The 12,213-nt window shown below is 46.1% G+C and overlaps 1 protein-coding gene across 2 annotated transcripts in view; it reads right to left on the bottom strand.

Annotated features, from left to right (window-relative positions):
• The window catches only part of ARMC2 (armadillo repeat containing 2), a 110,161-nt gene extending 105,609 nt beyond the window's left edge, over positions 1-4,552 (bottom strand). The window contains exons 1-3 of one of the 2 annotated variants that reach the window (XM_075923085.2): positions 4,446-4,524; positions 4,064-4,137; positions 3,308-3,526 (exon numbers count right to left, since the gene is read on the bottom strand). The gene's annotated coding sequence lies outside the window, so the exon portion shown is untranslated. Of the gene's footprint in view, positions 1-3,307; positions 3,527-4,063; positions 4,138-4,445 lie in introns of both variants that reach the window. The other variant, XM_025184720.3, reaches the window with a different exon arrangement.
• Positions 4,553-12,213: the final 7,661 nt, after the last annotated feature.

Here is a 12,213-nt window from a genome sequence, read left to right as displayed (position 1 = left end):
TTCCGGGGACTGAGGTAAGGCTGACTGGTCTGTAGTTCCCTGGATTGTCCTTCTTCCCTTTTTTAAAGATGGGCACTACATTTGCCTTTTTCCAATCATCCGGGATCTCTCCCAATCTCCATGAGTTTTCAAAGATAATGGCCAAAGGCTCCGCAATGACATTTGCCAACTCCCTCAGTACTCTCTGTTGCATTAAATCTGGGCCCACGGGTTTGTGTATGTTTAGCTTTTCTAAATAGTTCCTAACTTGTTCTTTCCCCACCAAGGGCTGTCCACCTCCTTCCTATACTGCGTTGCCTAGTGTATTTGTTTTAGAGAGGGAGAGGTCCTCCCTCTCTAAAACAATCTCTTCCTCCCTGTCTGTTGCTTTTTCCAATAAGTTCCCAGATCTCTCTCTCCCAGACATGCTTAGAGTCAAATGCTAGCTTTCCCTGCTAACATCATAGAGAGGATGCATCAATTATAATTCCATGCCCTTTTTAAGCCACCACTTTGCTGGATGATCTCTTTCAGGAGGTACAACCAGTGGCAGAACAGATGGCAGGGTTCTAGGTTAATGGCCAAGATCAATGGGAAACATGGAGCCTTGATTCACAGACCTCAGCCCATGCATGACCACACTCTTCCCCCCACACTTTCTGAAACACTGGCAACATGGATCTTGTCCCTATTGGACTGAGATTGGCTAGCTCTAGGACACATTTCAGGCTTTTTCCCATAAGCATGAGGTCTAAAGACTTATTTTTCTTTAAATTAAAGCAGAGATTTTCATGTGACTTCAATGACCTCAGGAAGTGAGGCTTTAATAAAAACACAAATATTACAAGAATCATGACAAAATCATAGGAGCTGGAATGCCCTTGCAGTTTGGATGACACATCCTTCTGGCCCAGAAATTTGGGATCTAGCTTCTACTACAATCTTTTAGTACCACTCATGAGTTGGCCCTGAAGGGTGTGTCATTAATGAGAGCGCCAAGGAACTCTTTCCCCCACATGATGCTGTCTTTGAATGGCACCCACATGCTGCTGGGACTGGGAGCAAGAGGCAATATGACAACCTGAGCTCAGATCTCCACAATGCAGGCTGACAATAATTTTTATAAGATGTGTAATTAATTTCAATTAACATTTAGTGATCCAAAGCCCATTTTTCAGCACTGTGTGTGTCTAGTTTCATACAAAAACTATGACTCATACAAATCTATGACTTAATTTTTTTTTCCTGTGGCAATTAGGGAAGTTTATTTAAAGGAAGCTTAGCATTTCATAGAAAATTACATCTTACTGTGTAATTATTTTGTTGCTAGGTGGGAGGATTGGGAAAATTGTAAAACCTTAGGTGGGCCCAAACCAAATGCCTAGCTGTGAGCACAGCTATGAATACAGTAGGAGAAACTGGATCCATCATATTCATCCAGTTGTCTGTGATGAAGATGAACCAAATTCCAGCTCTGGCCCAGGACAAGGACATTAACTAAGAACTGATAAATTCATGCTGGAAACCAAACCAGCTTATATGTATATTAGTTTTCTTCAAAATTTGTATTGGCCTTATAACACTCTTTATAAGGTAGTTCATCTCATGGACTAGAAGGATAAGAATAAAAGATAAAACAGGATCACAAGAAATATTTGTCATCTCTTTAGTGTTTGAACTCGCTCAGTGCCAGAGACTAAAGCAGAGATTCCCCAGGGTGAGTCCACCCTGACATACATTTTGAATGGAGAGATTACTACAACTCTGTCATCTTTAGGAATTATAGATGGTAACTCATTTGTGTGTGTATGTTTGCTTGCTTTAACCAGCAAACAACTCTTATTTCTCTTTTCTAGTTAATAAACCTTTAGATAGTTTATTACAGGATTGGCCACAGGCATTATCTTTTGAGTAAGTTCTAAGGTATTGATCTGGGGTAAGTGACAGGTCTCTTGGGACTGGAAACAACCTGAATATTTTGTAATTTATGTGTACGTAACCATTTATCACTAAGTCCAGCTTGCCTGGGTAGCAAGATAGATCGGAAAGCCTAAGGGAGCTGTCTGCGACTCCATGGTAAAACTATTATAGTGACCTAGGGGTTCACATTTGTTACTGGCTTGGTAAAATCTGATTATAGAACACATCTCCAGTTTGGAGTGAATGCCCTAATGTAGGCATTCATGATCGTGAGATACTCCAAGACAGTAGAACACTATCACTATTTGAAAACAAGATATAAAAAAAAGTGACCACAAATAGTTTGGCCTTAATAGAGAGAGCAAACTTCATTACTATTTCTCTTCCCCTCCCTCTCAAAATATATGTGCTAAAGTAGGCCGACAAAGGAGCAGAAAGAGGAAAAAGAGCTCTTGGAGTAGGTGGATGAATCGAGTCCTCAGTCTAAAATAGACTACTATAAATGTTATATGCCAAACTGATGCACTGTTTTTATAGTGCATAAAGGAAGATGCCCTCCCCCGCACTCCCAACCCTAGTTCCCACAAAAACAGGGATCATGCAGCAGATTTTCTATTATAGCAGCCACGGAGGTTTGGCTAAAGGATCAGAAAACATGTTGGGCATGTTAATGAACACACACTCTCTGACAAGGGCAATGGCTGTATGCAGAGCTTCAAATAGATTATTTTTACTCTTAGTGGAAATAGAGCACATGGGGACTCTGCATGATATTCCTCAGATATTATCCAGAATATAATCTCACATGCTGCTTTTGCATGCAATGTGTACTTGTGTGCCTCTTTGTGGAGGGAAGAAGATTATTCCTGTTGCCAAGTGTCTATCTGAATTTTGCTCTCCATTAGGAGTATTATGAAGATCAGACTGGATTGCATTTATTATTATTTAGATAGCACCAATAATATGGAAGGCACTGTGCAAAGGTCCTTACAAAGACTTACAAATGCTCAACTTTAAGCCTCTGAGTAGTTCCACTGAAGACATTAACATAGACACTGGCTTATGAATAATATGGCTAAAATGTTCAAATGTTGAGCACCTAAACTGGGGGGAGGGTGAATCTATTTGAAGCATCCAATAAAAATGACCTCGTTAGTGGTTTACAAAAATACTGAGTATCTAGCTACCACTGATAACAGATATTGAAGGGTTTGCTTTTACCATATAGCATTCATTTTGTAATCATGTACTGCTGAAATGTTCTGAACTCTGAACAACATGTTTTGTTTTTTCTTTCAAAAGTTTACATCTGAACATAGACTAAATACAGCTTTGAAACGTCACTAGATAGAAAAATGCTACTTTCAACTGTTTTAATCTAAATTATAAAAACTTACAGTTTCCTTACCTTGGCAAACCTTTTTTCCACTTTCCCTTTATATTTTAGTAGCTTACATTTAACAAGGTACTATAGTGTATTTGCTTCATCTTCTTTTTATTTATTTATTTTTTTGGTCTCTGTTGCTGCCTGATTGCATATTTCCGGTTCCAAATGAGGTATGTGGTTGACCGGTCTGTTCATTACTCTGGTATTGGTAACTCTGAGGTTTTTCTGGATCTGTACATACTGAAATAAAAATTATTTAAATATATCATGCTTGAAGTAATTTCAGTTATGATGCAGTCACTTTTTTTAATGGATAGTGATATAAAACAGCAACAGTTATCACTGTACCAGCATAGAAAAAATTAGTTCTGAATGGATAACGGTTTAATATTTTTCCTATGATTAAAGAAAACAGAGACAAGACTGTTTATAAGAGTTAACATTTCTCTGATAACTACTCGGAAAAATTATTTTAGACATATTTTCTGTTAATAAGCTGTTTTAGTAGTGGTTGATTTTATTTCTTTTTAAAAATAATTAATCAAGCGAATAAGGATCTAGTTTCAACAAGCTAAATGACTGACAGAAATCTTATTTGCTTTAGTTTGAAAATGTTAGTATCTGCCAAAATCAGATTTAGTTGAGTTGTTATTTAAAACAATGGATTTCTAATACCATGTTTTCCTTTCCCGATAAAGAAAAAAAAGTGTTAGGAGGAAGGTTTTTTTCAAACGCCATCACGGCTGAGAAACAAAGCAATTCTGGTAATATTAATACCTCTTCTGTGAGCTTCCAAAAGTATAGTTCCATTTACTGAGAGGTCATTTTTTATTATCCACCAAACTGATAATCTGAAATTAAATGTCCAGAAATATTTATACAAATGAGGAAGCCCCCAGCTCTATATTTGACATATCTAGGACAATCTAACATCATAACTCTATAAAGATTAACTCTGCCCCAAACCAGCACATGATAAAAACATATGGCACCATGTTAATCAGAATGGGGCTCTCTGGTAACATGCAGAGGTTTGTTACATTTAATGTGTATGAATAAATTATGCCCTTGAACAATATCTGACACCATTTCTATAATTAAGCGCTATTACTGAGACACTATCAAGATTAAAATCACAGTTTATAAAAACATTCCTTACCTGTGGTAACACCTTAAAACTGAATTTCTCTTTAAAAATCTGATTTTCTTTTAATCATTTATACTGCTTGTTTATTTTTCGCACTTTGCTCTGGATAGACAGTAAGGCTGTGTCCAGACTCCATGCCTCCGTCGACGGAGGCATGTAGATAGCCAGATCGGAAGAGGGAAATGAAGCCGCGATTAAAATAATCGCGGCTTCATTTAAATTTAAATGGCTGCCCCGATCTGCCGATCAGCTGTTTGTCGGCAGATCGGGAGAGTCTGGACGCGATGCCCCGACAAAGAAGCCTTTCTTCATCGACACAGGTAAGCCTCGTGAAACCAGGTTTACCTGTGTCGATGAAGAAAGGCTTCTTTGTCGGGGCATCGCGTCCAGACTCTCCCGATCTGCCGACAAACAGCTGATCGGCAGATCGGGGCAGCCATTTAAATTTAAATGAAGCCGCGATTATTTTAATCGCGGCTTCATTTCCCTCTTCCGATCTGGCTAATCTACATGCCTCCGTCGACGGAGGCATGGAGTCTGGACACAGCCTAAGGGGCTACTTCACTTCCTCCTCAGTCCCACTTTCACTTTCTAGTTCTCATTCACTAGCACAAGGCTGCCGTGTTTACACTGTAAAAAGAGGGAGTACAGCTGTCCAAATCACTTCCAAAAGCTATTACCACTTTTGGGTAACAAAACCTACACAGGGAGTGAGATTCCATGCTGCAGGAGGCTATGGCAGCTTTAACCCACCATTGTGCCTTACAATATTGGTCTGTACCAAGCCCCCTATTGTAACACAAGGCTTGTCTTCACTGCATTGTTAACTCCCATACTCTTGACGTACTTCACTCCAGCTATTTAGCTCAAGAGCACCCATACTGCAAAGGATAACTAGAGCTATCCTCAGACTACTGCATGCACACTATTGCAGTTCTAGAGTGGAGGTGCTTGTGAGGTGAACTGAGTGGTACCATATCCCTTGTTTCTTAGCACAACACTACAGTGGGTCACAAATTCAATGAGTCAACAACTGTTAATACACCAAAGGCTAATATCACTCTGGGGTGAATTAACAGAATAGTCATATGTAAAATCAAGAAGGTATTTGTCCCACTCTTGGTGCTGATGAGGCCTCAGCTAGAGTACTGTGTCCAATTTTGGGCATCACACAACATAAGTTATAACTTAAATGGAACAAAAGGGGTGTTTAAGATAAACTCTGCCTTCTCCTTACAGAGAATGTGCAATATTCCTTCCTATCATGCCACATAACTGGGGAAGATACCTACGACAGATATCTGGAACAATCCAGAAAGCAGCATGGCAAGTATTGTGGCCAGTTTCAAACTTTTGCACAGGACTGCAAACATTTGCACTGGAGCTTTTTGATCATTTTGCTACTAGTGCTCCCCAATTTGAACTCACTGTGAGCCTCAAGAACACAGACGTTAGGCCTCAGTCTGTTTAGGAAGAGCCCAACACTCCAGTGATCACTGCTGCTGGTACTGTCTTTAAGGCTTCTGATAAGTTTCAGTACTTTGGAAGCATACTGTCCTCCAGCATAAACACTGATGACAATGTAACATCTCAACTAGACAAAGCCAGTGCTGCCTTCAAAGATTGACCAAATACTTGTAGAATGACCATGGTGTTAAACTTCATATGTAGGTAACAATTTTTCAGGCAGTTGTCCTGAATATTCTGCTGTATGGTTTGGAGTCATGGACCATACATCATCGCCATGTTTGGAAACTCATCAGTTCTAAATACACTGCTTTACAAAGATTGCCCATGTCATTTGGTGGGACAAAATTTCTAACATGGAGGTCATTATTCTGTGTGGTTTCATAGGCATGGAAGCAATGCTTATGAACAAAGTTATGCTGTATTGGTCATGTTATGAGGATGAATGATATATGGATACCAAAGATGTTCTTCTATGGCCAGCTTGTTCACAGAAAGTACTCGATTGGTGCTCGGTAAAAGCATTATAAAAATATCTTAAAGGTCAATGTGAAGTCATACAGAATATGTCCTGGTGATCTGGAAATCGTAGCTCAGGACAGATTGTTCTAATGGCAAACTATTGTACAGGCTCTCAAACACTTCGAGAGTCAACATATCTAGACATTACAAGTTAAACAGAATCTTATTTTTCTGCATTCCCACAATAACAGGAAGCATTGGTTATCATATCTCACATTTAGTGTTAACACAATTTGTGACCCCACAACAGCCAAATTGGCTATAAGGGGCAAAACACCATTGTAACAGTTGAATATCTAACACATCTAAGTGAAGTAGGGGCAAACTGTATTTACATAAACACACCGGCTATGTCTAGACTGGCCAGTTTTTTCCGGAAAATCAGCCGCTTTTCCGGAAAAACTTGCCAGCTGTCTACACTGGCCGCTTGAATTTCTGCAAAAGCACTGACTTCCTACTGTAAGAAATCAGTGCTTTTTGCGGAACTACTATGCTGCTCCCATTCGGGCAAAAGTCCCTTTTGAGCAAAAGTTTTGCGCAAAAGGGCCAGTGTAGACATCTGAGATTTGTTTTGCGCAAAAAAGCCCCAATTGCGAAAATGGCTATCGGGACTTTTTTACGGAAAAGCACGTCTAGATTGACGAAGGATGCTTTTCCGCAAAAAGTGTTTTGTGGAAAAGCGTCCGTGACAATCCAGACGCTCTTTTCCGAAAATGCTTTTAACGGAAAACTTTTCCGTTAAAAGCATTTCTGGAAAATCATGCCAGTCTAGACGTAGCCACCCAGGATTTCTTTCCCATTCCAGCTGGCTGTAATGGAAGCATTGATTCAGACCCTGCTTACGTTTGTGACATCTGTAATTGGATTTGTAGATCAAGGATTGGCTTAGTTACTCACCAATGGTGTCGTAGAAAATGAGATCCATCAGCCAACAACTCAGTCTATCCTTCTTCTTTGACAGAAAGTTTATCTGCTTTTGCCCTTCATTCATCCCAAGCCCTGGCCCTAGGCATTCGGTCAGGTGTTTTCACCCTTTTTTCTCCAGCAGTTTAGAATCTCAGGTCTAAATTTTGCAAGCAACTCTGTTTGTGGCTCCAATGTCCATTATAAAGGCTGTGAGTCTCTATGGCGGTGTGCGGGGGTTCACTTATATAGAATAGCTTGCAAGATTGGGGCCTTTGGATTTCCTTGTCTCGGTTACAGAAGGGAGATCTTATTGTGTTTTCCTCTTATTAAGGTATTTAATTAAAATTTACCACTTCTCCCACTCACTCTCACTCTCTTTCTAGGCCCCAGGAACAAATACATTTTCATTTATTTCATTCTTGTACCACAGATTTATTTTTAAATTTAAAAAATTACAGGATCAAATCATAGCATGTTACATCTGGTGACAAATGTAACATAGGTTCCCAAATAGGTCAATACTGACAAGCAGAATACAATATTGTATTCCGTATAAGAAAGAAGACAAAATATTTGCATTTTTGGTTGCATTAAATATGTGAGCTATGACATATTATTCCTGCTCGTGCTATGTTACATGTATCCATCTCACTGTTCTGTTTTCTCCATCCATGTGTAACATACAAACTATATGGCTTCGTCTAGACTGGCAAGATTTTATGCAAAAGCAGTCGCTTTTGTGCAAAAACTTGCCGCCTGTCTACACTGGCCACAAGTATTTTTCGTAAGAACACTGACGGTCTAATGTATGAAATCAGTGATTCTTGCGCAAATACTCTGACGCTCCCACTCAGGAATAAGCTCTCTTGCACAAGTGTTCTTGCGCAAGAGGCCAGTGTAGACAGGCAGCTAAAACATTTTGTGCAAAAGCAGGCTAAACGGAAAAAAGGCCTACTGGCCACTTGGACGCTCCATACCTGCAGGCAGCTCCTGACTTCCTGGTAACCCGAGACCCCTTAAAGGCAGACGCTGCCTGCAGAGGCCACAAGGCAGAAGCCTTTCTGCTGCCTCTGCAGTGAGCTGTGCCACGTGGCTCCCTGCTGTCCCCAAAAGGCACCAGAGAAGGATGGCAGCTCCGGGGGCGGGGGGAACAGTCACCCGCACCCCCAGCGCAGGAGGCCCCAAGGGGCCGAAAACAGAGGGCCCCATCCTGGTCCCCGGGGGAGCTGGAGGCCCTCCTGGACCTCTGGGAGGAAGAAGAGGCTCTGCATGACACCCGCTCCTGTCACCGCAATGCGGACATTTTCAATCGCATGGCCCAGGCGCTCGCCCTCCAGGGACATCCAGCCCGGACCCTCAAGCAAGTCCGGGCTAAGGTGAAGGAGCTGCGCCTGGGCTATGTCCAGGCCAGCAAGGGCCAGGAGCCGACACCTGCCCCCACTACCAGCAGCTCCACCGCATCCTGGGCCAGGCACCACCCCAGGGACCATCCGTCCCTGTGGACACCTGCCTGTGCCCCTCCCCCCCCCCCCCCGTCACCAGGACCAGAGAGGCAGGGGAATAGGAAGACACCGCTAGCGGGTTGGAGGACGAGGCCAGCACCATCACCCTCCAGGTGGAGGCCCCCTCCTGCAGCCCCGATGTCTCCCATGCGTCCTCGGAGGCCGGGGAAGGATCCACTGATGAGTGTTACACTTTGCACTCACAAGGGCGGGGGGGAGCCAGGCACACAGAGGGGGGAGGGGGAGAGCGCGTCACTCAAGGCTGCCTGAGCTGCACGCTGTGTAGTATTAACAGTATGCAGCATATGCAACCAGGCGCAGCCTAGTGACCGAGAGGCATGTGACCACGGCAGGCAGCTCCAGGGCATGCCTGGGACCATGCTGCTCACACACATCCGGCGGGACCAACGGGGAAGGGTGGATGCCAGCTGGAACCAGCCAGATCCCCAGGGGCTCAGGCCAGAGCCTGCACCTCCGCAAGGGTGCAGCACGCAGAACGGCACACTGTTCCATGCCTGTCTGTGAGGCACAGCCAGCTGCTCCTGGGAAAACCACAGCATCACAGCCCTGTGAGCGTGTCCCCCACTGAGCCCCTCGCCTGTTCCCGGTGCCTTGGCTGGCCCCCCGAGGGAAGTCCCCACTGCAGCCACACATGTCCCTAGGCTGCCGTGTGTGAGGGCTAACGGGAGGGGGAGGGGGAAAGCGCTCGGTCTGGCCCTAGGGCCACCTGAGTTTTGCTGCAAGGATGGTACACTCCCCAGTCACTCTCCTGGATCCATCCAGGAGACATCCCACGTGATGGGGATCTGAGAGCCCAGACCACATCTGCCATATGTGCTCCCAGGCACTGTGTGAGGATTCATCTCACTCCCTGTCAAACACCACTGATTAGCCCAAAGCCTCACAGCCTCCCCCGGCAGGGAGTTCCACAGGTTAACACAACACAAGCGCCCTCCCACCCCCCCAAGGGGCCAGGACACAGACCGGTGGTTACAATACATGGAAGAGGACCCTACTCCAGGGGCAGTCCTGTATGCAAACATACAACACGGAGGGGAAGGGGGGGTAACATAGTGGGCCCAAGCCACGCTACTATGGTATCACCTGGGCTCGGGAGGGAGGGCATGGGGTGTGGGGACAGTGGCCAGGCTGCCTGACTGACCCATCCTTTCTTCTCTTCCCTGCAGCGGGACCAAGCAGAAGCGGGGGAACCCTCCAGCCCTGCGGCAGCACCAGCAGTAGCATCCCCATCCACCCAACTATCAAGGCAGTGGGTCCTGCAGCAGGACCAGCTGCTTTGATGCCATGTGCAGGCTGTTGAACACGTGGGAGAATATGTCCATCAGGGCCTCCTGGATGCGCACCCCGTCGTGGTGCGCCTGGTGGATGGCAGCTGTACGGGGCTGTTCGTAGGCCTGGCCCTCGCCTGCCATCCATGCCGGGAGGAAAGCCTCCATTCTCTGCTCCATGACATTGTGGCGCACGCAGCGTGTGTCCACTACCTCCAGGACATTCCGCTCACTCATCTCCAGACAGGTAAGCAAACAATGGAACCGAGCTTTCAGCCACCCGAAGGCGCACTCGACTTGGTTGTGGGCCCAGTTGAGGCGGTCGTTGTACCGGGACCGGTTCTGGTCCAGCCCCCCCACGTAGGGCCCCATTATCCAGGGAAGCAGGGGGTAGGCCGTGTCTCCCCACAACACACGTGGGCATGGGCACATCCCCAACAGCAAATTCCCTCCAGGGGAAGTAAGTGCCCGCCTCCAGCCTGCCAAACAGGCCGGAGTTGCATAGGATGCAGGCATCATGTGCCCTGCCGGACCAGCCTGCATAAACATCCAGGAAGCTGCCACGGTGGTCCACGAGGGCCTGGAGTACAATTGAGAAGTACCCCTTTCTGTTAATAAAATGGGCCATTGGATGCTCTGGGGCACGGACGGGGATGTGTGTTGCATCCAGGGCTCCCCTGCAGTTGGGGAACCCGAGGGCAGTGAAGCTGGCCACCGTAGCCTCCATGTTGCGCACGCAGATGACTCTCGGGAGCAGGACGTCATTGATGGCATGGACGACCTGCAGAAGGGTGCAGAGATGGATGGGCAATCTGATAAGTCTTCAGAAAAGACCATTATAAATAGGGTCATGATCATCCTGCAGAAGGGTGCAGAGAAACACGGGAACACATCACAAAAGGCAGGGTGAGTGTGTGCTCCCTTGGGGCACCCCCATGACACCCTCTGTCCTCTCTCTCTCACACACACACACACACACCAGGACCCCCTCACCCCGCAGCAGGCCTGTGCAAGGGAGAGACGGCACAAACCCCTGAGTGACCCAGCATGGAGTCTTCCCTGCCCCTGGGCATGGAGTGCAGCACCCTCCCCCTACCCCACTCCCCCTGGGACTTACCTCCATCACGACAGCACCGACGATCGATCTGCCCACCCCGAATTGGTGTGCCACTGAGCGGTAGCTGTCCGGGTGGCCAGCTTCCACAGTGCAATGGCGACCCTCTTGTTGACTGGGATGGGTGCCTGCAGCTGGGTGGTGGTTCTCTGGAGCACAGGGGCGAGCCAGGCACATAGCTCCAGGAATGTCTGCTTTTGCATGCGGAAGTTCTGGAGCCATTGCTGGTCGTCCCATTGCCCTAGGACCAGCCAGTCCCACCAGTCAGTACTGGTGTCCAGTATCCACAAGGACCTCTGCACGGTGGGGTGGGGATGCCACAGGGACGCTATGGCCTCCCTGGTGAGGGAGTCCAGAGCGATCTGCACCTCCAGGTCCTGGTGGAGGAGTGCAGCAGCCTGGAGCACCAGCTGCAGGCACTCCAAAATGGCCAGAAGGGGCCAGAGCAGGTACATGGCCACCCCTGGCTCCATGGCACAAAAAACAAGCCAGATCCAAAAAATCAGCCAAAGGCACTAAAAGGCACAAGGCCGTGGTGTCCAAAAAGGCAAAGGGCAACCACAAAAACTGCTATGGCTGTCAGTCCCTGCAAGAGATCCTATAGCACACAGCAGGAGAGAAACAGCTGTCCGGGGAGATCCCTTTAAGCACGTGTCTCAAAGGAGCTCCAGCCCCCGCGCCCGGAAGGACCAGTGTTCTTTCGCCCTCTTCAAAATGGTTCCGGGCTTCTGCTTTTGCGCATAAGCGTCCCGCCAATGTAGACGTACTTTTGCGCAAAAGCGCATCATTCTGACGATGACTCCCGGACCAATCTAGACGCTCTCTTGTGCAAATACTTTTAACGGAAAAACTTTTCCATTAAAAGTATTTGCGCAAAATCATGCCAGTCTAGACGTAGCCTATTTGATTTTGACCTGTGGTGACTGTCAGTGAGCAGATGTTTCAATGAAAACTGTAAAATATCATGGGGCGTACTGTTG

This window comes from Pelodiscus sinensis, chromosome 3 (assembly GCF_052426305.1).
Source record: "Pelodiscus sinensis isolate ZL-2025 chromosome 3, ASM5242630v1, whole genome shotgun sequence".
NCBI lineage: Eukaryota > Metazoa > Chordata > Testudines > Trionychidae > Pelodiscus > Pelodiscus sinensis.
Note: the sequence above shows the minus strand (reverse complement) of the source record. Positions and strands in the feature narration are given on the sequence as shown.